This window comes from Nelusetta ayraudi, unplaced genomic scaffold (genome assembly GCF_046127955.1).
Source record: "Nelusetta ayraudi isolate G7.1 ecotype Tasmania unplaced genomic scaffold, CSIRO-AGI_Nayr_v1 ptg000042l, whole genome shotgun sequence".
In the NCBI taxonomy this organism is placed as follows: Eukaryota; Metazoa; Chordata; class Actinopteri; order Tetraodontiformes; family Monacanthidae; genus Nelusetta; species Nelusetta ayraudi.
Window position 1 is genome coordinate 6,654,056 of NW_027466092.1, and position 27,206 is coordinate 6,681,261.

The following is a 27,206-nucleotide window of genomic DNA, read 5'->3' on the forward strand; positions in this document are numbered from 1 at the left end:
GAAATGTGCCTCTGCGGACTGAAGAATCTTTGTGACTCTCATGCTGAACAGTAACTAAGCTGAGACTCGTCTCAAACAAATTCCACTTCTTTCCTCTGACCATTAGATTCTTGTATTCTCGTTTGTTGGAATGTTTGCAGGGTGTACCAGCTGCTGGATAGATAATTGTATGAAATGTCACAAACACTATACAAAGATTTTTCTGGGGCAATGTTCCCTCGAATGCCTGAGAAATTCACCACTGCAGTGACCAATATTTGTAAAATAACTTTTTTCTTTTCAAAATAGCTCACTTCATCCCCATGCCTGTTACTGTTACTAACGCTAACACAGACATTAACATTTACGTTTATTTTTTTTTTATTTATGCTCGACATTATTTGTGCTACTTCTTTCAGTAGCACATTCTCTGTGCACCAGTACCTTAAAACCACCATCGACTACTGATGACATAATGCTTTTTTAAAGGTTAGCTGTACTTTTTGAAGGGACTTTTTTTTTGTTCGTTTAACCACTGTCTGTGATGGCTCTGTTTTAAGAGCCAAGGTTGGTTTCAGAAGCCAAAAGCGAAGTGCCACAGGTATAAATGTGACGTATTGCTAAATTGTTGGGTGTTATCGTTTAGTGCTGTGCCATTCCACGTCAGCACAAAATCTTTGTTTCCGTTTCTCAACATCATGGCCCCTGGTCGTGGGCAAAGTCTTGAGAGGTCGATGGAATGTCTGGAAACTGTGAAAAAAAGTTCAATTGAAATGTCTTCCAAGCAAATGGGATGTCTTCAAATGGTTTATTGACTGTTTCTAGGTAACTGTCCAAAAGCAAAACGATTGCATTCAGGCTTGCACAAAAAAAAAGCTATTCATCAAAATGCTTTTTCCCCCCCTTTGCTGGTCTGTCATCAGCCAAGGCATCAGAATAACACTGTCACGATTCTCTAATGATGACATAAATCACCCGGCTTCCGCTTCTTAAGGAGAGACTAATTGTTGCAGCGGTGGAGAGACGTTTGCACGTCCATGCATGGAAAGAGTGCAGCACAATAAGGCTTCTCGAAAATCCCCGTCCCACCCGTCCCACCCGTGTGCTCCGTGCTTTCTTTCATATAAAGGCAAATACACGCGCAGACGTAACGCGTCCCCTTGTTTTTACATGGCCTACAAATCTGTCTCCCCAGGTGAGCTCCGGTCCGAGGGGGGGAATGAGAAGCAGAGGCTGTGATGACTGCAGGGCCCACAGGCTTTTGAACAACGTCCACAGCAACAGGTCGCACACACACAGACACACACACAGACACGCACACAGACAGTCTTCATCGTACAAAAGGGAAAAGGCAGCCTGATAAAGCACGGAGAGATGTGCAGCACACACACACACACACACACACACACAGCTACCCAACACTTTCATTATCTAACAATTCGCTGGTAGCCATTTGAAATCGGCAGCAAACGCACACACACACACACTCGCACGCGCCCTCACGCACACGAGTACTCCGCCCTCTCCCCCGCCTCCTCTCTCCCACTCCCTCCTTTTGGCTCTTGTCATCACTCCCTCCACTCCCTCCTCTCCTCCCAGCGGAGCTAAGCCCCGCGCTCAGCTCTTGTTGTTTTCTCGAGGCTGTATTATTTTAGCGCTGACTAATTATCGCAGCATGGCAAGGAAGAGGTTTGCACGCTGGAGGAGGGAGCGGGGAGGGGAAAAGAGAAGATGAAGAGAGGCGGGGGGGGAGCAGGGGAAAGTGCAAAAGTGTGGCGAGGGGTGGAAGGCTTTTCCTCCCCCTCGCTCGGGTTTATAAACGGTGCGGCACCGGAGCTTTGTGGAACTGAGAGAGTGAGGCAGCCTTGGGAGGGTGGGGGGGAGGGGGAATGGGGGGGCAGAGAGAGCGAGAGCGAGAGAGAGAGATATCTAAAATGGCCGACGCAACCGAAGAGGGAGGGAAGCCATGTTGTGATCGATGAGATTGGAGGAACGTCGGCGGGAGAGGGAGAGAATGGTTGATGGTCGTCGAGGCTGTGTGCTCCTGCTGCTGCTGGGAGAAGGCACATTCCAAGGAGACGGGCAGAGACACACAGGAGGGGGAGATACCTGTAGGTTGGGAAGGAGCGCTCGCACGTCACCAGTGCACACAAGTGTCTGCGGGGAGTGCTGCAGGGCTAACTGCAGCTTACGAGTTGATCTGAAGGAGTTTCAGGGTGAGTGCTACTCAGCCTTGAAAAACAAAAGTGGGCATTTAGTAATAAAGGGACACTGAAAACAACCAAACAACATAGACAGTAATCTCAATTTGGGCATCCTTCATTTCTTTAGGTGGTGCTCATATCTGTGTTGTCACAGAAGAGAGACTATAGAGAGACTAGAGACACAAGACATCAAATGATCCCAGAGACTGAGGAGTAACTGACTGAGAAACAGTGTTGTTGGGATTACTCCAAAAAATGAATCCAACCACTGATTTCTGATTACTCCTTTAAAAAGTAATCTAATTTCTTCTTGAACTACTTTGTTTCATAAGTAATCAATTACTAATTACTTTAGTTTAAAAAAAAAAGATACAATCAGAGTTGAGAAAATCTTGTTTCCTGCACATAATATACAACGAACCACAATATATTTTCATTTAGATGAGATGAAGTCCTTCTGATAGAAAGATAGCAAAGCTCTCATAGGCTCTATGTAAGGAGTCACCAAAGTCACATCAAGAATGGTGTACAAGTATCAGTTTATAGCATTAAATACCTCCATCCATTGATCCAAGCTCATCCCACTCAGACAGCACACACACACACACACACACTGGACAAGGTGTGATTGTGTGTCACAGCTCTGTGCTTCACCTCCCGACGCTGAATCGTCCCCTTAGCTGTGCTTGAATGCGGCCCATATGACTGGACCCATTACATTACGCTTCGACCAAGCACAGAGAGGTAACAACTAATACAAAACACCACACAAATACAGCGACGCAAAACTCCATCTTTGTGTTGGACGCTGCAGACCTGAATTCAATATCCCAAATATAAAGAGCTTAGGTTTCAATCTCAGAGTCATTTCGCCGCAGAATCCCCAGACTTTCCGAAAGCTACGCCATGAATTAGACATGACACAAGTCTCATCTCTGTCGATGTGTTTACTGGCAGCAAAGTGATTCTCATCAATTAACACCCCTCTCATGCGGAGCACCTGCCATATGCTCCGTCCGCCCCAGAGAGTTGGCGGCACGCCTGACGCCTGATGCTACTGTCACACTCGCAACTGTCACTTTCACATTTGTCTTAATCCTCCTGTTTGTCACACGTCGACAGAAGTGTTGCGTACGGAGGAGCGGCGCGGCGTTGACAAACAACCCCAAACTCAGGAAGAAAACAATAGTAAACTTCTCAAGTCAACAAACACTTTTGCACTTTTCTAGTGGGTCTGAACGCTTTCGGCTGAACTGCTTTTGACTTTGCCGGCTTTGATTTGTCCGGCTGATAAGTGGCCACCTGCTGTGCACTCGTATTTGCGAGTTAGCGCGGGCGCTTGTGTGAGTGTGAGCGTGAGTGTGTGTCTGTGCGTCTCCTCTCCTCCCTAAATGAGGAGACAAAGGAGATGCGGAGTCTCTAATGAGTAGCCTGACAGTGCGCATCCATGTGTCACTGTTTCGCCCAACAAACACCTGCTGCTCCGCTCGATGCAAAATCCAACCCAACACCGCATGCAACACACACTAATAGCAGGATGAGACGGAGCGAAAAAAAAAGAGGGGGAAAGGTGTTTATCAAAGCCAGGTAGGCATGTCTGGAGGACATTCTGCCCTGGTTGCCTTTGAGAGGGATGCAGCCACAATGATCAGAGTCAGTCTGTGCATGTTAATCCCCCATCCACACCCCGTGTGTGGAATTAGTTCTCTCAAAAAGCAAAGCAAATGCTTGCGGCTGTTCCCTTCAGGGGGCGTCACAGCAGATCGGTTTGCATCTTTAGGTTGGCATAGGTTTTTGTGTCAGATGACACAACCCTTGCATATATCTGGGCCTGGAGAACCTGGAAGACACAGAAAGCAGCGCCCCCTTGAAGCTGGTTTATTTTGGTGTGAACTGTGACTGTCTCAGAGCGGGCACTCAATCACTTCCTTTAACAGGTGAAAATGAAAAATGTCCAATCTTACGTAATTTGTGTGTCTGTGCCAAGATTTCACAGTGGTTTGGTTTGGATTGGTGAACTCTGGCCGGTGCTATCTTGTCCGGATGGGGTTACTTTTCTTGGACCGTCAAGGACTCTACTTTTACTAAGGCTTGTATCAGATCATCAAATGTCTCTATCGCAGCGACATCAAGCTGAGTGTCGCCAAAGAGTTTCCTCTGACTAGGAAAGACACAAGGAACAATGTAGATACTTCATTCATTAAACACAGGAGGAAAGCAATGCGAACAGTCTTGGAAACCACCATTATGAGGGTGCTTGTGTTATTGTACTAGGACTCCTCAGTTTGAGTTAAAAAATTAACACTTTAATGAAGCCGTGATGCAAGGCAGACAGGAACAACAGACATCTCAGTTGAACACAATCCAAGTTCCTTTGCTGAAAATGGTGAGATAGGAGTAAATTAGTGCAGTGCTGGGAGCTGTCTGCAAAATAAAAACCGAACGGTTATGGATTTCTCTGACCTTCTGTCCACCCGAGTGAAATCAAGCAATCTGGCCGTCTGCTTTCTGCTACATCAACTTGCCGACACTCTCAAACATTGTGCAACTCCCCCACTGAACAGAGGCTACATATTTATTACTTTGGCCCAATTAGCTGAAGTGGCATTGATCTGGCTGATCAATCATGTGCCCTGTGGCACTGGTAGTGGAGTGAATGCCAAGGGATGAATCAACACTGCCAAACACAACCGCATTTATCATTATTTTTATTCAAATTACAAACAGCTTCTTTTGTCCACAGTACAGCAGGAGCGGGGATGGACTCATAAATCAAAGCTGAAATTAAATACCTATTGATTTTAATTTTCTCGCGCGCCCACTCCCATTGTCGCTCGTCCTCGGCTCCGGGCTTGTGAGAAGACGTAGGCTCGGGTTTATCGCTCAAGATTCTCTCTCAGCCTCGGGGCCATTGATTAAGGGCAGTGGATTCTAGGGCACAACCCTCCGCTGAGGGAATAAACAGGCCATATTGGAGAAAGCGGATGCCACATGTTTTCCATCAAGTTCCTGCAGTCAATGTTGTGGCCGATGGACACCAGCTGCAAACCTCTGCAGAGGCTGGTGGCATGAAAACTTTGCACCAAGGCCATCCATAAAATGGAAATCCAAGGTGGAGTAAAGAGCTGGTGCTGGTAATGAAGTCAGTTCTTGAGAAGCAATAAGGCTCATGGTGATCCAGCACCGTACGCCAACGTATGTTCATATACACTTGTAATTTTAAGATCCTCAGACAGCCACTGGAAAGATAACTCGATATTACACTGATGGTTCCTCCAACCTTCATGTATTATTGCATCAGTGAAGGCTGATTCTTTGAAGCAGTTACCCACAGAGACAGAGCTATTGATTCTTTCAAAGCGAGGAGACTGAGACCATTTCTGATGCTTTTTTTTCTCTCTCTCGACGCAACGTAAATTTCAGAGACACTTAGAAAGGGACGCTCAGAACGGGAGAAAAGGGAGGAAAAAAGACTGACAAAAAGAGAAGACATTTGGCCAAAAGTTTCCTGGCAGCTGGTGATCTTTTTAGTTGCCTTTCCACACGTGCACACACACATGCACACGCACACCTCAGATGCAAATACTTCCTTTATGGCTGTCTAACAAGCTCCTTCACACCATCGGCCTTGCACTGATTGTCATTTCTCTCTGGCTGCGCAGCGCAGAAGGAGATGTTGAAATGGCATCGAGAGTCTGGCTGCATCGCCAGCGAAAATAGCAAATCAGACCTCATCTGATGTGGTTGGGTAATATTCCTCCAACTATCAGTCCTGTCACTGCCTTTTGCAAGATAGCTTTGAAGGATGAGCAGAGGTCTCTCTGTTCCATAAAGTGAAACAACACTTGATTATGGCAATACGAGATTCCAGATAGGACACTATCTATGGAGTATTACAGTGTGTGGCGCTACCGAAACTTGCTTCTTTTGTAGGAGTTAATTATAATAATATACACAATATTTAATGGTTGTCACAATTGCACTATCTGTATTTAAAGCAGAACTAGACTAGCTAGAATATTAATGTTTAAAAAAAATAATTCCAAAGCATATTTTTTACAACATAACCGTTCATCAATTTTGATTCTGGCTTTGACACGGGTTGATGCCAGCAGTCCGAGTGGCTGAATTGCAAATGGATGATATTGTGATTCACCAGGTTTAACTAATTGGACCGACCTCATGCTTGGAAAAAACGCTCGGCCACTTGCACACGTTCAACATGCTGCACATATTCTGCCGATGGAACGTCTTCCTTTGAACTGCAGGTGTCAATTAACAGTGATAAGCCTGAGACACACTATCTTCAATTAAATCATCTCCAATCACTTGTCAGCCTAAGACACATGTCAGGCTTTAGGTCTGATTACACAGAGCAGTTGACGTTCTTCATTTCCCACACGTTTCCGTAGAAATCATGAGGACTATGATGTTCAGAGAGCTGTGGCCTTGCTGCAGAAGCACTCCAAATATTGAAAGAAAAAAAAAAAAACTCTGAATGTTGCAAGTAAATGTATGCGTTGCCGCTGAACCAGCCGATTTCTGTGGTGGGATTTGATTGAGACGTGAAAGTCACCAGTTGGTCCATTCCTTGAAGAATGACTCCTTGCGTCACGGATACAGTGATTTGTACAAGAAACAGCGGCCTCTGACACAGATTGAAAGTGGCGTCAGAGCTTTAAGTGGAGCTGTTTCCATTGATTTAAATTGTGCGTAATGGTTGGGAGTTGAGGGAGTGCAGCTAATGTGAGCTGCCTTTCAGTTACTCTCATGGCAACAGCGGCAACAGCGAGCTGTACCGAGCAAAGCCTGGCTACCCTTTGTGAGCTTCTGGTTTCAAGAAGAGGGTAGCTGGAGTTTGGGTGTTGGCTGGGTGGCAAAAATCGAAGCATCTGAAGGACTAAAATGGTCGGAGGGCTGTGTTGGAGAACTGGGAAAAGGACGCAGTTGGAAACCTCGGTGGAAATTCACGCCCATTATGTCCTTTGTGGAACCGCATGGGAGCAATTACGATTTGAAGAAGACGCAGCGGGCCTGAAGGGAAATGTGTTTGGCACTTGATATTTTGGGCAGGGGCTCTTTTTATCTCCCCCTTTGGCCATGTTGGAACATGCTACAAGGGGAAATAATATCACAGTGCTATTAAGGTTTTCAGCAGCAAATACAGACAGGATTTTAGAGGGCGTATATGATGGTTGAGTACATAGGACAACCACTCATCATCATCATCAGCTCTCTGGACAACTGAAAAAATGGCTTTTTCAAGGTGCCATATTATATCCCACTCTTGAGTGACTCATTGAGTCAGGATGAAAACCTTTGCACAATGAATTAACCACAAAACTCCAGATCTCCAGGAGACTGTATGCTTAGCCCTCTGCAAAACACCTGGCTTGATGCTCTGTTGTAGCTTCCCCGCGTTTGGAAACTGACAAAATCAAGGCAGTAACAAGCACAAAGCCAAACCTTGGCTGGAGGTGTTGTCACTAACCTGTCAATCACTTCCAATTTCACACACAGTTCCTGAAGAGCAGTGTGTGTGAAATAAGTAAAGGATGGACTTTTCTCATTTCAGAGTTCACAGCAATGGATGTTTTTCAATCAATATGATGTCAAAACGATGACAGAAGATGACAAAAAGTGCATTTCAGCCATGTTGCTTTGTCTTTGACTGTCACGTCCAAGTGTGAACACATGCATATTGAAACATACTAATGAAAAATATGTTGTTGTTTTTCTTTTAAAGCTCATCATTTATTTCTGAGATGATAACCCTTGGAATAAACATTTGTCAAATTATAGGCTGCAGAAAAACTGTGTTGATTTCAGTGACAGATTGTTGGCCACTTGAAAGAACTATTGCAAGCAACATGTTGTTGCTCTTGAGCTGAGAAAAATAATCAAAAGGCAGAGAACTAGAGATGAATTGCTTGTGTTGAGTGATTTGTTTAAATTAATTAGAAATGTCCAAAATAAATGCTTGTCACCAACCTGAAAACAGAGACTTTTTTTTTTTTTTGTTCAGCCACAAAGTGACAGATTTTACACAGTCCACCATTCAACCCTGCGTCATAAAATAACAGACACGTAAAATCAGGGGCAGCTGTCTGTGTGAAGCATTCCTCAGACTGTTCAGAAGTCTCTTCACAAGTCTGAGGTTGCCTTCCTAAATCTACCAGCTGTTCACAATTCAATAGAATTCCAAATATCTCTTGTTGCTTCTTTTCTTTCTTTGCTTCTGGTTGGTCTGAAACATTTTCAAAAGCGTACGTCCCGGACAGGAGGTGGTGGTGGAGCTTAAGGACTCATTCTTTTCTTGTTCTTTCGAACAAAGAAGTGGCTCATTTTATTCGTATTTGCCGACTCTTTGATTGGATCGTAAGTCATCAGAAAGAATGCTAGACACAGCATTAAGAAAGGTTTATTGATCAGCCTGAAATAACCTCCGCTGTCTGCCAACTTGCTCAATAGTCTGGTGAGGCTGACACACCCTGATAAGAGTGTTTTTTCTTAAAAAAAATTAGAGAAAAAGAAGATGAGGTGTATGGAAGGACAATTCAACTTCCCATATTATTCAGGGCCACACATTATTGACCACCTGTGCATTATTAAACTCTAAACTGAAATTTCTGTTCAGTTTACCTCACTCATATCACAGCACTGGTCCTGCTGTCCAGACAGGTTGTTCCATTGAAACCCAAACCAAAATACCAAACACAACAAGGCTTAACATATCCAACATGTAGGTTAACTGTAAACGAATACTTTTCTTTTTCCTGTCTACTTACTCATTAAAAAAAAGGAAGAAATAAAAAAAAAACCTGTGCAGAATATAAGAAGGACTCTTTTAACACTCTGCTGTTGTGCAGCAGTGACATTTAAGTGTACAGATGAGCGAAATGAAGACGTGCTGATGTAGAAAGTCGAAATACCAAACAGAAAACATCCTAAAGGTCTCCACAGCGAGATCTAATCAGTGTTTTTAGCTTGTTGCTTTTGGCTGATTGAGTGGTGTACACAAGCCTAATGTTACAAGTATAAAAAGTCAGGAGTTATTCAGAAGTGCACTGAGGTTGAGTGAGGGGTTCGCAAAGCAGCGTGTTGTCTAGACTGTGTGGGCTACATCTAAACAATGGATAGCAGCGATGTATTAATTTAAAAAAATATATATTCTCAAACTTTGAAGGTCACATTTTGTATAGTAGATATTTTGAAAGCAAAACTGAATGTTTTTCAACTGAATTATGTTGTATCTGTCAGCCATAATGTGCTCCACTCGGGCATGAATTTAATTTTGCTTTAAAAGTCTGCTGAAACAAAACAGAACAAACAAACAAACAAACAAAAAAAACTAACACAGATCTGACACTTTATTACCAGTTACTCCAAAGCATGAATGCTGTGCCCATACGGCATGGCTTGGGAGCACATGCATGAACACACACATCAGCAGCGGGAGCAGAGCCACATCTCTTCACATTAACTTCTCAAATAAGATGCCAGTCAAACGTGGACGTGGCTATTTCAGCATGACACTTGGCCTCGGCTCTGGAATCTCTAATTATGAGCTACATCAGGAATGTTTGCATTGCATTTCACACAACGGACCCTGAGATTGCTAAGCCTGCAAAAAATAAATAAATGAATAGAAAAACAGATGACAAATGCAGCAGTGGGCAGAGGGCTTGAAAAGCAATGTTGTAACATGGGAGGGGTTGGGGGCCGCTGGTGCTTGGAGGAGCAGATATCTGGGGGAGCGGAAGGACTGAGGGGGCGTGAACACTGCACACAGATGCTGTCAGGCGCTGACATGGGCCGTATGTGAGGGGGAAAAAAAAAATAATAATAAGAGGCCTGTTCGGAATAACAACCCATTTCACGGAGCGTCATTTAGCTGTGATATCTGGAAAGGTCAAAGTGTTTTGTTGCTGCCGGATCTTTGGGAATGCTGGTGTGAGCTATCGGGGGGGCAGCAAGAGCACGAGGCGTGCGCTCGTGCTTATTAATGTTTAATATCCAAGGGCCCATTAGTGTTAACGTCAACCTAATTACACTGAACGGGGTGCACAAGGTTTTGCAAAACACACACAAAACCGTGGGTGAGGCCAGTGGTGACCTTTTGAATCCGTGGTTTCAATCGTGAAAATCACACAAGCGGAAAGGACACAACCTATGCCGCGCTCCAGTGCCATCTATTTGGGAGATATAAAGTGTGGAGGATCAGAGAAGATTGTATTTCTTTTTAAATGATTAGATAAAAATAATCAATAAAGCAAGAAAACCATTGATGGTAATATAAAAGTGATAATTCCCTGAGGGCGTTGACTAATTAACTTATTAATAACCTGCTTAATTTGCCACGATTAAACAAAATATTTTGTTTGAAATGATGCTGCTTTTTAAATGAGTACTCTTCTTCAAATGGCATGATGGCACGAAACCAATTGCTTTTAAATCTAAATAGGACTTTTCTACTACACATGACCAAAAACAACGCTCTTTTGTCTTTTACTGACTACATTTTGTAAATATTTATTTAGACAGAATCTGTCTTATTAAAGTTTGCAAGAAAATTTTTTCAACATCTTCTCTAGCTTGTTAAAGCTGAGCATTTTCCACAAAAAAAAAAATCCCACAAAAAAGAGGAACGTGAATGTGGTTTGGTGGAAATTTTTAGTTTCATTATATAATGAAAGATGCAAGGCTGCCAATCTGAGGTTACGGGTGAAAAATAACGATGCCGCTTCAGGTGCAACAAGGCATCTACAGGGTTAAACGCATTCCTCCTCTGCAGTAAATACGACTGCAGCCCAACAGGTTGGCTCCCTTTCATTTCTGGCCTGTAATAGGGAAGTAATGGCCTCATAGAATCACTCTACCGGATTATGTGCGTGAACCGACACCTTCTGAGCAACAACCTCCGTCAAACAGGAAACGGACCTCTGCAGCCCAATTGACCAGAGGGCTGGCACAACATTCCAGACGGCTACTCGCTGAAACGGGGTGAGAGTGACGTGGAGCTCGAATGACTCGCAGAGCTGGCGGCGGTGCTGGGAGAGAACATTGCACACAACGGGTGCACATACAACCTAAACCAGTGGTTTTCAAAGCTGGGGGCTGCCAGGGGGCGCTAAGGGAGCCGCTAAAAATTGTAGAGAAGATGAGAAAAAAAATGCTAATAAATAAATACATAATAGAACTGAATGATATTTCAATTTTTTTTTAAATCAAACTTAATCTAATTATTTTTGAATCATTGTTATGAAATATAATCTATAATAGTATGTGATATGATTGCCTTCATTCATGGCTTTGTGTGTGTGTGTGTGTGTGTGTGACATCCTGGATTGCGCTATTTATTATAATGATTTGCTCCTCAAGCTAGTCTACCTAGTGCAAAATGGAAGTTTGTGGGAGAGAGACTGAAGGAACAGACAAACCCAAGGAGCTGTGCAAACAAACCTATGAAATTGGCCAACTAAAGTAAGAAAATAGGATTCAGCATACTCAAAGTTTGACTTTACAGCCATACAGGAAAATGGGAATGGTTATCAGCATGTTAGTTGGTAATATACTTATTCTAAACAAATGTAACAATCGTTGAATAGCAAATAAAACCAAGGAAAAACAATATAAAAGATGATGTTTTTTCACATATTTTGGAGCATTGTCTGTCGGTTTGCGGCAAAAGCTGATGCTGTTTGGGGGAGGAGGGCACAGCGTGGAAAAAAGTTTGGGAACTCTTTCCCTAAACAAAACCACAGCGAGGCGAAAAGGCTGGCAGTGTTGCTCTCGTGCTGCTGGATAGAGGTTACCGGGGCCGCAGAAAGGGATGATGGAGCGAGTGATTGAAATCAACGGTGGGAGGCTGGGGGAGAAGGCGAGACGCAACGGGGATCAATGGCAAGCCTCTTCGACGCAAGGAGCCGAGATCCACTCGCCTTCTTTCCCCAGGACTATTTTCCGGAGACTCCAGGGTTTCCCACATCAAAGGCAGAGGCGGATGAAGCGGGCGAGATGAAAGAACAACATGGTCTGAAGTGGATGTGTGAGGTGCATACGTGGTCGTCATCTCTGCATGCGTGTTGGGTGGAGATGAGCCGGGAGCCGCGCGCTCCGTGCCGGATCCCTGCGACCTGCGAGCAGTTTGCACTGCTGTTGACACTATGAAGCAGGAAACACAGTGCTGCATATATATGTATTTATATATCGATATGTGTGCACCGGACAGAACATCCCTGGGCAGAACCATCATAAGATCGTCATGTTGTTAGAACAAACAACGTGAGTGCAGTGTTTGTCTGACTCAGCCCTGATGGCTGCTAGAAAGGAGAAAAACAGCTCTGAGACACTGTGAAGAGGCTGCTGCTGCAGCGACTAGATAGCAGAAAGCAATTGCGAAGAATAGAAAAAATATCCACGGGCCAAGTTTCAGGTCCCTGGATAGTCATCTTAAATGTCATCGGTGCCTCTGTTCACTGATGTTAAATCAGTGTTGAGGAGCCCGAATAAAGCCGAGACGGTCGATTGTATTCTTTCTCGTCTCTCCTCCCTTGTCTCAGCAGGCCCGCGGGGACTCCAGGATGGAACGACTGTCTGAGTGTCTGAGTGTGGGCCTGTCAACGAGCTGATATTTCCCACATTGGCTAGAGCGGGCGGCGGCGAAGACGGAGAGACGTGGCTGAAAAGAGTTGATGAGAAAGGCGCGGAAGAGTAAACGGAGCAAAATAAATGACTGTACTTTGGCGAGAGAGGCCCCCTCGAACGGAGGAGGAATCGTGCCGAACCAATAATGCGACGAGACAAAACCCAAACACGGCGGAGAAAGGAGGGGGGGGGGGAGAGAGAAAAGAAGATTTGCTCCACCGTGTCTGGAACGGCAACATTTAGCCCGCGGCGCGCCACTTAGCCGCTCGCTCTCTCTCTTGCTAACCGCCTGCCTCCTTTCCCTCTCCTTTTGCGTCCCCCTTAGTCTTTAACCCGTCCCTTTGTCCCACCGTCGCCTCCTTATTTTTCTGCAGGTTGGCAGTCAGACGCTGAGCAGCCGCAGCCGTTACGTAACCATCCACTTTGCTGGCGACCGTCGGGAGGCTGCTTGATGCATGAACAGCAAATCGAGCAGTGCGGTGGGGAGAATAGACAGACGCTGTCAGGGCGCAAAACAAACAGACAAACAGACAAGCGAGTCTGCAAGAGGACTGAACACAATCACTGAGGATATTTGTGGCGGGGGTCACGAGGAGGCACCAGGCCTCTGAGGCAATCTGCAGAAATCAGTGACATCAATTGATGTTGCTGCATTTCTTCTTTTTTTTTTTTTTTCTTTCAAGGCAGACTTTTAAAACAGAAACACATCAAATTTTAGTTCCACTAATAATCTGAGACCACCTTGTTGTCTTTGTTTTGTCCTCTTCCGGACACGTTTAAGTTCCAACATAGCAGAGTTTTTAGCTCGGTTGAGGCCACGAGGAGTAGAAGACCTTTTTTTGATCCCACAGTGGGCAAATTTGCATAATTACAGCAGCAAACTGTGTAGTGCAAAAAGATTGAGGATTATATTAATTAAAATAAATAAGGCCATAACAGAGTATGTGGTAAATGTGAGGGCAAAACTACCAAACCACCATCAGAGACGAAATTGTGGGTGGAATTGGGACAGTTTTAGTAAAGAAAAAAAAAAGGTTCTGATACAATTGGATGAAAATACCAATAAAATTTCCCGATGAGGATTATTTGGCTAGAAAACCAATTAAGGCAGCAAGCAGCTCTTTTTTTTGGGATGTGTGGGGATTCGGGGTGGTGGTGGTGGTGGTGGGGGGGGGGGGGACTTGTGTGTGTGTTTCTTCCATGAAAATAACTCAAGTGTCCTAATTTCAAGACTGAGGCACAGCGCCTGTCTGAGCTGAAGACGTGAGCCAGTTGGTGCAGCTCTGTTGTCCATGTTAAGGAGGTTTTTGAGAGGTTTAAATGGAGTGAGTGGGATTTCTGGCTTAATTCTGTCACAGGAAGCGACTGACACTAATTTCGTTAGGCAACTTCGATGGGAAAAATCTTCTTCACGCGAGAATAAAAGAATGCACTCCTGTTTTTGATATGAAAATGTGCTTTGAAGCTGCTTTTGTGGATGTGCTTTGGAGCTTAAGCAGGGTAGAGAGACAACTTGGCAGTCAGTGTCTGAAATGTGGAATTTGAACGTGTCTGAATAACATACACTGAGCTTCATATATGTATATGCATATACAGGGCTTTGCAACCAGGAGCTGCATATTTTTGCGTGAGCATCCCACAAGATTAAGAGTTGCAGCCAAGTTCAAAGAGCGCCTCCGCGGTGGGGTTGACGGCAGAAGGTGACCAGCAGTGTGCAAAGTCTTTGCTCATTTTTCTGACCACATTAAACGACGTTAATCCTCATCTTTGTGTTTATCTTCAGTGTTTCACGCACACAAATTGTGTTGACTTTTCCCAGTTTGCCTGGAGCAGTCCAACCTTCAAACCAAAACGTTCAGGTTTTTTTTTTTTTTTTTTTTTTTCCCTTGTGCTCGCTGCCCGGGGGGGGGAAGCTTGAACCTGCTGAATACAAAGACACGGCATTTTCATGGCCGGGAGGAACAGTGAACAGGAAAAGGACCAAAAAAAAAAAAAAAAAACAGGGAAGTGTTTTGCCCTGAGCGGTTTCAGACCCTGTCGACAGTGTTTGGACAATGCGCAGCAGCCTTGGCGAGGCATTCTGTGCTTACAAGGCCATTAACAATTCTTAAATGTCACTATGGTGCAATTCAGCAAAGGGTGGAGAATTTATTCAGCGCTGAGAAAGGCCAAGCAGCAAACACGCACCCTCTCTAAGTGAAACAGGACAGGTTACGGGAATACGATGCAGCCAAGACAGCTGAAGCTGTGAGGCAACTGAAGCAACAAATCTTCTGTCATCTCATCTTTATAAAAAGCGGTGAGCAGATAACACTGCAGCTGCCCTCGAACAGAAACCAAAAATGTGAATTGATAGGACTGGGCAGCCATTACGGTGTTCGCACATGCACAAAAATTCTTGTGCCACGAACAACTCACAGTCGTTTCCCCCCCAAAAAAATCCAACTTGATCTGCGACTGTGGCTAATTAGAGAAAGTAGAAGTACAGCCACCCTAGATTTTGAGTCAAGGCATCTCAGATGCTAGCCGGCCTCAGAGGTGGGGATTCATCAGGGAGTGCAATGTTGCAGCCAGTTCTCCCTTGTGAGCACACAACAAATGTTATGTGCGGCTGGCAGCTATACAACGGAGGATTTCGCAAGGCAGTGAGAATGCTAAGATTTCAACTGATACTACTCAGAATTTTCTATGAATTCGGCAGCACACAGCTAACTTTAGAAAAAGGAATGTTACGTCCTGATGAGAGAGAGAGAGAGGCGACCGCACCAGGTTGCTCTAAAAAAAGAAACAAAAACAAAACAAACAAAAAAAAAACTGAAAGACAAGTTGCTAACAACTGGTGCTGCGACAGAAATTAGCCTGAATGCTTCAGACAGCGATTTATCGGGATGAGACGACAATTGATGAATTTTTGAACCACAAAAGAATTTGACCGGGCCAACATGCTTTCACTTTTATCTTGACTGGGCTTGGCAAAAGTCTAGCGAATAGTAAAGTCCTGAGCTACTAGCTACAAGCGGCTAAAGTCCCTTCCATCAATAGCAAGCGTCAAGGTCCAGCACCTGTCTGAACTAGTCACAACAAATGTAATTGGTCTAGTTGAATTTGATAAAACATTTTATCTAACGACCTTCTGGGTTTTGCCCTCCCAACCCTTTTATAACTGCCGTCTATGGGCTTTTTACCAGATGGATGAATGAGATAAATTGAAATGATTGCATCAAAATACAAACTGCAGTGGAGATTTGCATGACGTGCATGATGTGTATCCTTCACGTGCCGTTGTATCTTAGATTGTGATGTACTGTAACCAAGACAGATGCAGGAAAGACTGAATATTGTAGAGTCACTTATCATGAGGTAAAGTGGCTGAATGTAAAAAGCAAGACTGAGGAGCAAGCTTGAAATTAGTGATGTATGCCCCCGGGCTCCTCCAAAATAGTGCAGTTCTATCCAGAACATTTGGTTTATGACATGTGACGTTAGCTCCAACTTTTGTAATAAATGGTGTCTGTCTCTTTTTTAAAAGAGGATTTGCACAGACACCATGGCTGAATGCCCCTCTCAGCAAGACCAAAGGATGTGCCAACATTACCCAGGGAGGAAAAAAAAAGGAAAAAGAAATAATAATGTGCGGATAATTCCCAAACTGGGGGTGATTTTGTACATGGAATTCTCCGGCACTCCTTCGTCTATCCCTTCCTTTCCCCGTTTCCTTTCTCCCCTCCCCATCACTTTCAGCCGGCGGATTAAAAAAGGGCTTCATGGATGTCAAGAAGTATTAGCTTCTCGTACACGGCTGCAAGGATACAGGGATATACCCCTCCTTGGCTTGTGCTCTCCTCCCTTCCACCCTTGATCCTCTTTCTCTCCCCTACCAGAGTTCACGGCATTGGAGTCTAGAGGGGCCCCCTACCATTCGATGGTTGGAACTGCACCGACGTTCCATCGGGCAGCAACTTATTGTGGGTACTGTGGAAATACCCATGCAGGTGGGTTTTACTCCAGTCTTCTGTATGCATGGAATAGGCATAAAGGAGCTAATGTGGATTAAAGGTCCAGTGTGTGATATTTGGCTTGGGTTTATGATTTTTGTATTGGTAAAAGCTCAATATACTGCCCATAAATATATTACTAAATGTGTATAATCGCAGTACAATAAAAGTAATTTGGTTTTCCCACCCTTTTAATGGTTCTCATACACATAAAGACATAATCCTTTTATAGGGAGAGTTTTCTGAATATAGCTACACCAAAGACAAGCTTCAGTGTTCTGGAGGCAATCAAAACAAACTAAATTTCACTCAACGTCATTGTGCCGAGTTTAAGGTAGGAAAACTGGCGGCGTGTGATGTTTGGCTAACAAGTTCCATATTCCATATTTTGGGAGGCGCAGAATTCCATTTACAGTTCTATTGTGCAGTTCCTGGATTCAGCTTCACAGCCGCATAGATGTCATGTTATAAAAAGCAAACAATGTGATATTTTTAGCTCAGGCTTTGTGTTTGCCTGATACGCTTATGGTGTAGGAGTGCACCACTGTTGTGATGCCAAAGACAAATGTAGCACGGCAAATGGATAACACACGAGGAAATTAGCGACAAATGTGTCAGCCTCTTGTTATAGGGATTGTTCCGCCAAAGAGCTGAATTTTCACACATTTGCCACTCGCGCTCCGCGTCGACGTGAAGGAAGTCGACATTTTCTTATCAATGTAACTGCCCTGAATTTCACAGATGGGAAGGATTTCATCATGTAGATGATTTCGAAAACAGAACGTGACATCTGTCATGTAATATATGACACGGCAAATGTTATCGCCGTGATTTCGCCCAAAAGATTCAGTGCCGCCTCCTACCTTCACGTGGGTGGTATAAGAGTGTGCGCACTCCTCCACGATGGTAAAGCGCTCCAACTTGCTCTTCGTACTTATGTAGGGAAGCGTTTGAATTGTATCTCCTCAAGCAGCTCTCCATCTGTCTCGCTCAAGAGGCCTATACAGTTTCCAAGAGTGTGAAAGCAACTCCTGCCTACAAGGCAGCAGCGTCTCTTTTGACGACATATACTTCCCAAAAAGATGAGGGGGATTTCGATACTCGTGAAACTTCAGAATTCTTCTAGAATTTTGAATGTACACGTCCGACTACTGTAGTTAACAAAGTTAACACTCAAGCCTATAGTGATCCATGAGTCGTCCTCTTAAAATTCTGGCTCAGTGACAGTTTGTATTCAAACAGAGCTCCTCACCGCCGGTTCACATTTTGACATCATGAGACCAAGATGACACCTAATAAGAGGTCACATAACTTATTGAGACATTGACATTTTTTGTTGTGGCATCCACCTCAATTGATGGCTTCCATTTAAAAGCAAAAAAAAATACAATTTCATTCTTACACTCAAATTGCCCCTTGAATAGTTCACATTTTCTACAAAATTTGCCCGAAAGTCAAAAATTCCTACAATTTGTTTGTTGTGTATATAGTGTTCATGTCTTTTTTTTTCCTTTTATTTTGCCGTCAGTTGGGCGGAGCTGCTGTCCGTGACTATCCCCACAACGGTCCCACACATGAGAACCTGGACACTGTGAGGGGCAGCACATGGGGTGAGACTTCCGTTTTTGGGGGCGGACTGTCCCTCTTGACCGCCTCCCCGCCGATGCGAGCGGGGAGCTCACTCTGCAGCGCCGGGGATAATTCGGAGCGGAGCAAGAAGAATGAGCGGGTGTCAGCCATGACAGCGGCGCGCGAGCAGGGGTGCAGATGGAGCAATGAGATGACACTTTTGCTCTCCATTTCCTCCCACAGCTGTTGCTACCAGCAGGCAAAGGCGGGGGCGGCATGGGAGGAGGAGGCGGTGCGAGCGGGGGGGCAGATACAGGCAGACAGATAAAACAGACTGGAGAGGAAGGAGGGATGATGAGAGGGGGAACAGAGTGATGAAAGATTGCTAACCTGCACCTTTGCCTCCTCCCCATTACTTCCATCCCGCTGCCCTTCAACCGCTGTGTGCAACCCCCCCACCCCCACCCACCCACACACACACACACACACACACACACACACACACACACACACACCTCCTCTCAATCTCTGCCCTCATTCCGCTCCCTCATCTTGCCGCCGAGGCAGGCAGGGGCCGCGCTCCGCCGGAAGGCGCAGGCCCAGGTATGTGGAAGCGGCCTCCCTGTTCCTAATGAGACACCCTCTGCGAGATTTCAAACATTCTCCGCGTCCTTTGCCTTCAGCAACGCCGCCTCAAAAGTGGTGGACAGGGAGAGGTTAGGGAAAGGGGAGGGAGGGAGGGAGGGAGGGAGGAAGGGATGAAAGAGATGGCGCGCGAGATTGACGGAGAGGGGAAGAGGAACGTTCTAATGAAGAAAAAAATGAAAACAGCGGCATCTATATTGAGGACAAAAACAAACGCACTGATGGGAGCCTGGGAAACAACAGCGTCCCGAGGCAGGAAGGTCTCCAGCCAAACGTCAGTCATCCCCCAGTGCAAAACACAGTATGTGAGGCAGCACTCAAGAGCTCATAGTGGGTTCAGAAGTGCACAATATCACTGGAGGGCGACCTAATTGCGCTTGAAAAATTGATCAGTGGCTGTTAATGTTAAGGTTTCAGCAGGCAGACAGTAAAGGCAAGCTTCAAGTGTTGCATTTTTTTTTTTTAAAGAGAACGTCTAACTGTAGGAAGGAAAAAAAACAAATAAAAACTGGGATCTGTGCTTTTGTTAATGCATTTTGGAGCTATCAAGCCAGACAAACAGCTTCATGCCCTGGATGCGATTGCTTCTTCAAAGTAAGTAGAAACCGTCTGACACAACGCTGAAAACAATTTCCGCTGATGTTCCGCCGCAAAATCGACTTATTGCAAAAGTTTGGCGCTGCTTTTCTTGGTTCGAGCGAAGCAATTTGTCTTATTCTACCTGCTGAGCGCGTCGAGGTAGAACATGCATCTTTGTTTCCCCACTGCTAGAGGAATATTACACACCGGATTTAATTTCACACGCACGTCAAGACGGCCGACATCTTGTCGAGACTCCTTGGGATAAAAATACTGCCATATCAATTTTGAGTGACTTTGCAATGTTTAATAAAACATAGTTTAATTACATGATATCTGCATATCGTATAATACCATATCACATCTTTTTTTTTCGAAAATCTTTTTACATGAGTGAGTGGGGCGGCTTTGGTGCATAGTGCTGGCAGACAAGCAGAGGCAAGAAAAACATTGAAGAGTTTGAAGGATAAATTAATGAGGGAGGTGAGAGGAGGTGCTGTAATCAGAGTAGGGAGGGCTGGTGTGTGTGTGTGTGCGTATGTGTGTGCGTATGTGTGTGTGTATGTGTGTGTGTGTGTGTGCGTTCCTCTCCCTCCGTTACTCCCTCTTCATTTGCGCCTCAGTGAACAGCGAGCACATGTTAATAGTGACACTGACACACACTCCGGGCATCACATCCGTACTTACTGATGCCTACCGTGGCATCACTATCACTCCCTGATTAATTATTTTTCCAATATTTTTTCTATGACCGGGTCGTGTGAAAACGTGACTGACACGTCATCTCTCTACCTCACCTGCAGCTAAATTAGTTCCACGGAAATGCTGATCTCAGGCTACTGGGTGATGGGAGCCAGAGGGGCAGTGGAAGAACAGAGCGTGTGATTGATGCCAGGCGGAAGAACGGAAGATCAACACTATCCGACGGGCTAAACTGTGCTTTAGTCTTATTAGCTGTTATCACCGTGCTAAATGACAAAATCCCCAATCCTCCGGCGCGATAACAAATATGTTTTACAAGGCACAACAGCGCCCTGTTGTCTCCCTCGCTGCCTCTCACAATACACCTTCCCCGGCACTATTTTAGATCCCGCGCTCCTCCCTGGCACCTTTATAACAAAAGCATGTGCCCGTGTGCTGCGGTACAGGTGGGCGCGCAGAGGCAGGGGTGCGAAAGTAGAAAGTGGAAAGGCAGGGATGGAGGGAGGCGCAGTGGCCCGCAGTTTTCCGCTGACCTACTTCTGATTTGGCAGGATGGAGAGGGGTGGGGGGGGTGGGGGGGGGGGGGGATGAGGAGGATGGGGAGGGGGGTCTTTAATAAATGCTTGGTGGCGCTCGCTGTCAACTATGAGGGTCGTTGCCAGGACTCTTTCTGTGGCTCCTGTCATGTGACATTCCACGGCCGCTGTAATAACTGACATAGAAACTGAGGTTGTAATCTTGAAGAAGGCACATTTTCAACAGACGAGTCACGAGAACTCATTTTCTTGTGATCAAGATTGTAAAAAACAACCCCAACATATTCATTTTTAATGCATTTTCATGAGAGGTACTGTATATAGTAAAGGTCACACATCAAGCGAAAAATCACCTTATCAATGTTTTAAACGTCAAGTCAGTGTCTGCAGCAGGTGGACAAACTCCCCAGAAACAAGTCTTTCACGGCTTCTGCTTGCTCCACTTTTAAGAAGTTGTATGCTTTACCGTGGTTCTGGAACAGCCCTTTGTGATGTCACAATAGTCACTAATGGTTGTGCCCCCAAAGTCTTCCTCTCCTTCCAAACATGAGGAAGCTACTATTAAGTTGTTTTTGCAGGAAGCTGTAAAAAGGAGGGTGTTGTTCTGTTATTTATTGTTTATGATTATTGTGCAAAGTTGCTTCACGAGAGTCGGGCGTGAACAATAGTCGTAAATGGGAATATACCATGGGGTCTTTAAGAGAGATACCTGTCTTTCTGTTTTGTTGTACTTCAAAGTAGCACACCTGCTGCGACGACATGATGTTTTCATGTGAAATCGTGCGAGCAGGAAGCACACTAGCAGTTTCTTCTCAAGCTGCTGCGGCACAAAAGGTATCTCCATCTCCTAAATCACATTTAGCGAGCACGCCAGTGGCTTCCGAAAAGGAAAAAGGAAAAAAAAAAGAAGAAGAGAGAATGTATTTGCCGTGAGCTTTGTGCACTAGAAGCTGACACCCGGGTGGAAGAGAGGAGAAGAGGGACAGGCTTTAACAACAAACAGGAAACAAACAGAGGGTGAATCAGAGGGTGACACGCTCAGTGGGACTGCGGTCACAATGAGGGAGCGCTCATGACACAAAATGTCAAACAGCGTGAATCATGAGTCTGGATTTACAAGCGCTGCCAGCGCAAACTGGGATGTAAATCGCCGTTACGGCTTGCGTACATGGCGGCTGTGAATAATTACGCGTCGAGTCCTTTCCCTTTTGTCCCGGGTTTGTTTCACACGCCCTCCTACCCCATCCACACACATTTCCACCGCTGCCAACGCCACTTGACTCGTCACCAGCTGCCCCGCTAATCAACTGCCGAACATTAGCATCCATTTCCTCTCAGGCACGAGGTGAGTCGGCGGTGAAGGACTGGCAGAAATTGGCCCTAATAACGAGTCAGCGACGCGCCCGTCAGGACGGAGGAGAGCGAAGCAGCGCGAAGGGGCGGTGGAGGGACTGTAAGGGTGGTGGTGGTGGTGGTGCTAAAATAAATAAATGAATGAAGGGAAACGCTGCTGACCTTTAAAAAATGGGGATGCTTGTCTTGTGAAAACAGAGGCCGATGCAAGCGGCCGCTGATGGAGTGGAGAGATTGTGTTTAGAGGCTACCGCCCAGCCAGATGATGGCACTCAATATCTGGGCACGTAATGGCGGTGTCTGACTAAATATTATGAAGGTCAGTGCGTTGAATCATGTCGACGTAATAAATCACTTAACGCAGGTCAAAAGCTGGCCCACTGACCCGGGCCTTAAGAAAAGAGAATTTAAGCTTTCAAAGGTCCCATATTATCATCGAGAGATGTTGCTAATGTTTTGCCACAGCGTTCAGTGTCTCTGCCTGGAATAGAACACAGGGACGGCCGTGGTTCACTTTTAGATCTCCTTCCAGAGGTTTTGTGCTCAAATGCACCTCTCAAGAATCAGTCTTTGGGATGTTTCAAAGGGGCATGGATAGCTCACTAGTCAGGAGGTAGAGCGGGTTGTCCAATGGCCGGAAGGTTGGCGGTTCAAATCCCACACCATCTTAGTCCGTTGTGTCCTTGGGCAAGACACTTAACCCTCAATTGCTCCCAATGGGGCTGGCAGCGCCTTGCATGGCAGCAGCCACCCATTGGTGTGTGAATGGGTGAATGAGAGGCCACTGTGAAGCGCTTTGGGGTACTGTGAAGTCAGTGCAGGTGTTGGTCCAGGATCAGACTAGACTTTAAAAAAACAAAAAAAAAAAAAAACAACTTAAATTTATGAAACACTGCAGAAACTACTCTGAAGTCTCCAAGTGCAATCTCTTTCAGTCCAGTCCTCGACAAACACTGTGCACACTGTGTCTTGTTAAAATAAAGAATGCATTTGTTTGCGTGAGTCAGATGCAGGCACAACCTTTGAGGCACACACAAAAAAGATTGTGCGCAAACATTTGAGTCTGAATAAATTTCAGGGGCCTCTATAGAAAAAGTATTTCCTCAACTGTGAAAGAAAAGCTGGCGATAAATAAAATGCATTTAAAAAAGTTAAACAATGTCACTAACTTACAAGAACTAACTAACTTTTGTGATCGTCCTAACATCAACTCAACAGTTCATTAGCTCCTCTGGCACATTTCCTCTGGCACTTTTCAATCTCCTCTTTCATTAAAGCGCAGCCATCTTCCACTTATCCAGGAGGACAGCGCAGTGGCAGCGGCGGCCATTTTGTGCCCGTCTTCCATTCCCCTCAAGACTGCTGGGTGAGTCAGGAGCGGGCCGGGCCGCCAGCCAGGACAGCGTTTTGGCAGGAGGACACGCGCAGGCCAGCGCATGACAAAAGAGTGTCTCATGCACGCGGCGGAGCCGAGGAGGGGACCTGGCCGACTCATCTGCTGGAGCGAGGGCGGCACCAGTCACTCTGATTGGTCTAGGCAGCGAGGCGCACGTGCAACGACACCCTGCGACTGCTGAGGGGAGTCGGGACTCATTTCGAGTTTGTGGCGTCTGGCAGGGGTTTGAGAGGAATAAGTTGGAGGGAAGAGGAGGAAGAGGGAGTTGAGGAATGGACAGGATGGTGATTCGGGGGGTGGGAAGAGTTGCTCACTTCCTGATTGAGGAGCAACAACAACCAGAAGCCAGAAGGACTTGATAGAGATAAAACGCAGTGAGAGTCGCTGAAGTTTCAATTTGCAGTCCCCCCCCCCACACACACACACACACACTCCTCTCCACACACACAACTCTGAGCGCTATTACCATTTCATGTTTGAGGAATATCCCTCAATGGAGGCCGCGTCTCCATCCGAACGTATACAATATGCATACGGAGCAGAGGCCCCTGTTCTCACTGCAACAATAAATCATCCCCTGCTGACTGTTTTATGCTCGGCGAAGCAGCCGCTCTGACGACACTTCATTTCATGCCAATTGTTCTGAGATTCCTTTCTTTTTTTCCCCTTTTTTTTTTATTCCATCCCACCAGCCGACACCCTCAGTCCCCTTCGTTCCCTTTCCGTTTCGACAATGGGAGACTCCTGCGTGCGACTGCTGATTAAAAAAAAAAAAAAAAAAAAAAAAAGAGCCTGCCCCCGACGCCAGGCGAGAGACGTGGGTTGGGAGGGGTGGAATTAATGCTGTCGAATGGCTCCCTGTGTTGTTCCTGTGCGCGAGTTAATTTTTAATCTGGCCCCAAAAAAGGGAAATGAATTAAAAAAGAAAAAAAGAAACTCAGTCTGCACTGACCTACATGGAAGCTCAAAGGCTGGAATCTGCTTTTCTGTTCACCTGAGATATCGCGGCGGCTGAGTGCAAAGACGAGAGGCCAAAACATCACGCGGAGCGCGTCCACACACACACGGTGGAGGGAGGGTGGATGTGTGACGACAACAACCGCACAATAAAAACCGGCGACATCAGTTGTGAGAAAATTGCCGCTGCTTGCTGGAGCACCAAGTCGGCAGCCCTCCATTTCAGCACCGCCGACACCTGACGACGCCCTGACAGAACAACACGTGCGTCAAGAGCAAATCGGAACATCATCGGCGTACGTTTAAAATCTCCGCCTCCGCCGCACAAAGACTTCCTTCCTTCTGTGTTGGCCGGACGCGGCGCCATTCTGGCAGCAGACGCCGACGCTTTTTTATCCCGCCGCTTGTAAATCTTCCTCGCCGCCGGCCGACAGCGAGCAGACAGCGATCCATTACCCGCCGTAAGTGCTGCCTCCGATCGGCCGCTCGACCCTGGGGTCGCGGCCGCACGCTCCATCGCTTCTCACGGCCCGCCCGGCCCCCCCTAGAGACTCCGTGTTTTTTTTTTTTTTTTTTTTTAACATTTCTTGGTTTTTTTCGGAATCAAACATTCATTGCGCAGGGCGGAGTCTGACTGTAGCCGTCACCGCCATCTCAAACGTCTCATCTGAGCGCCGGCTCCGCGTTTTGATGGAAGTCGTTTGTTCTTGGCGAGGGAGATGAAAAAGGAGCCCTTGTCTGTTCCTCTCCCGTTGTCGTGTGACGGGGAACAATGGAATAAAGGTTATTCATGAGTTGCGTGCAAACGCGGCACATTTTCCCCCTCGTCGATGCGGCGAAAACGGAAATTGATTCTTGTGTAAACACAAATTCTGCCGCGCGCGAGCACGCTGTATGAGGAGCTTCGTCACAAATCTCCCTATTTAGGAGGTGCCAGCAGGTAGGAACATATGCACCAGCCTTATATTCCATTAACTATAGCACACTGGCAAGATGTCGTTCAAAGTAGCCATGAACGACTTGGCCAGGAACCGGCAGCAGAGCAGACTTTGATGTCAAAGCACATCTTGAAAGGTTCTTTGGGGAGAGTTTCGCAGCTCTGGCAACATCCACTCGCATGTGTGAGTCTGAACATTTCTGCCACAAGTCTACGCAATTGTTCACATTGGAAACAAAACACGCGTTAGAGTTACATCCCTGTTGCAGATGTCGGGAGGCAGCGTCGGACAAATAAAGGGGGGGATCGGCTGCGACACAAAAGCAAACAGGGGATGATGATTGCAAGTAAGATGGAAGCAAAGCTCAGCAGAAGGAAATGCATTCAATCCACTGAGAGGGTTTTATTACCTTTGAACGCAAACATTACTTCCTTATGCTTTCAATGTCCAAGAGCCACTTTTAATGACTGTATCTCTGCCACGACCCAACAAGGCCCTGAGGCATTGTGGGGAAATTTCCTGATGCATACCGAGCGAGGTTTGAAAATAAAGTAGTTGGGAAAATGTCAATCTGGAGTCTGCTAGTACAATATATACAGATGTGTGTTTATATGGAAATTACGACGACGGGACAACAAAGGCAAAAGATTCAGTCTGAAGTCATTGGATGAAGGGCTCGTTTTTGTGCTGTTTAAGAGCAGTTTAGCATTTTTTTTTTATTAATCCCTGATTGTGCATTAAGAACTTTTTTTTCTGATTTTAGTGGGTAATTAAGGCAAATCCATGGTGTCTCCAGGGGCAACGGGGGAGATTAGAACTGCTAAAATGGCTTATTCGTACTTAAAAATCTGTCGTGCAGCTTTTGTTGTTTTGTTGTCTCTCTGCCTTCTTTCTTTTCCCCTCAATTATTATTATTATTATTATTATTATTAATATTGTTCCAGTTGCTGCTGAATATTTACTTTGCAGACTGTTGACAGGGAAGAGGGAGGAACAAAATTTTGAAATGCACCTGGGTATGAGTGGATGAGGGAAAACAAACAAACAAGCAAACAAACAAAAGGAGAACTGAGCCAGGAGGAAAAATCCAGGCAAGGCAACTTCTTGAAAACATGGAGGCATATTAGCACAGCAGCATGTACGGGGAGAACAAAGCCCCCCTGAGACACACTGAGGGGTGGGGGGAAAAAAAAATCAAGATTTTAGGAGAGTACAATTTATTGATGTCACATTAAAGGATTCTGGGGGTAATAAAGTCCTTGAAGGAAAAGTAAAGCATCTGGGGTGGCCCACAGGCTCCATCATCTAAGCCCGTCCTATCTAATTAATCAAAGGTTTCATCGTAGGGACCGCCCTCAAGGTAACTTCATTAAAAACACTTTTTTTCTGCAGGCTGTGTAAAGTCTTTTACCTCTGGAAAAAAAAAAGGGGGAAAAAATAACTTCGGAGTTAGCCTCTGGCCCTTCAGAGGCATAAAGTGAAAAAGCCAACTGCTAATTTAGAGCTATTCAAGGGTAAGCGGATTGCACAGAGTGAGGCTCGGGGGCTTAGTGCAGATTGCAGGCCAGTGTGTTTAATGCAAGAGTGATAGCGGGGTCATTTAAAGCACCACTGACACCAGCGGCTCTGCTCCCTCGCAGCCCCAGACCCTCGCCGCTCACATGTCGTCTTAGCGCCATGTTCACCCATTTCAGAATCCTGCATTC

The 27,206-nt window shown here is 45.7% G+C and overlaps 3 protein-coding genes across 10 annotated transcripts in view; 2 read left to right on the top strand and 1 right to left on the bottom strand.

Annotated features, from left to right (window-relative positions):
* The window catches only part of LOC142893398 (equilibrative nucleoside transporter 2-like), a 279,352-nt gene that overhangs the window by 234,743 nt on the left and 17,403 nt on the right, over positions 1–27,206 (top strand). The gene's annotated exons all lie outside the window — the stretch shown is intronic.
* LOC142893397 (mitogen-activated protein kinase kinase kinase 11) overlaps positions 1–27,206 on the top strand; it is a 395,948-nt gene that overhangs the window by 175,527 nt on the left and 193,215 nt on the right. The window lies entirely within an intron of this gene.
* nrxn2b (neurexin 2b) overlaps positions 1–27,206 on the bottom strand; it is a 488,522-nt gene that overhangs the window by 98,637 nt on the left and 362,679 nt on the right. The window lies entirely within an intron of this gene.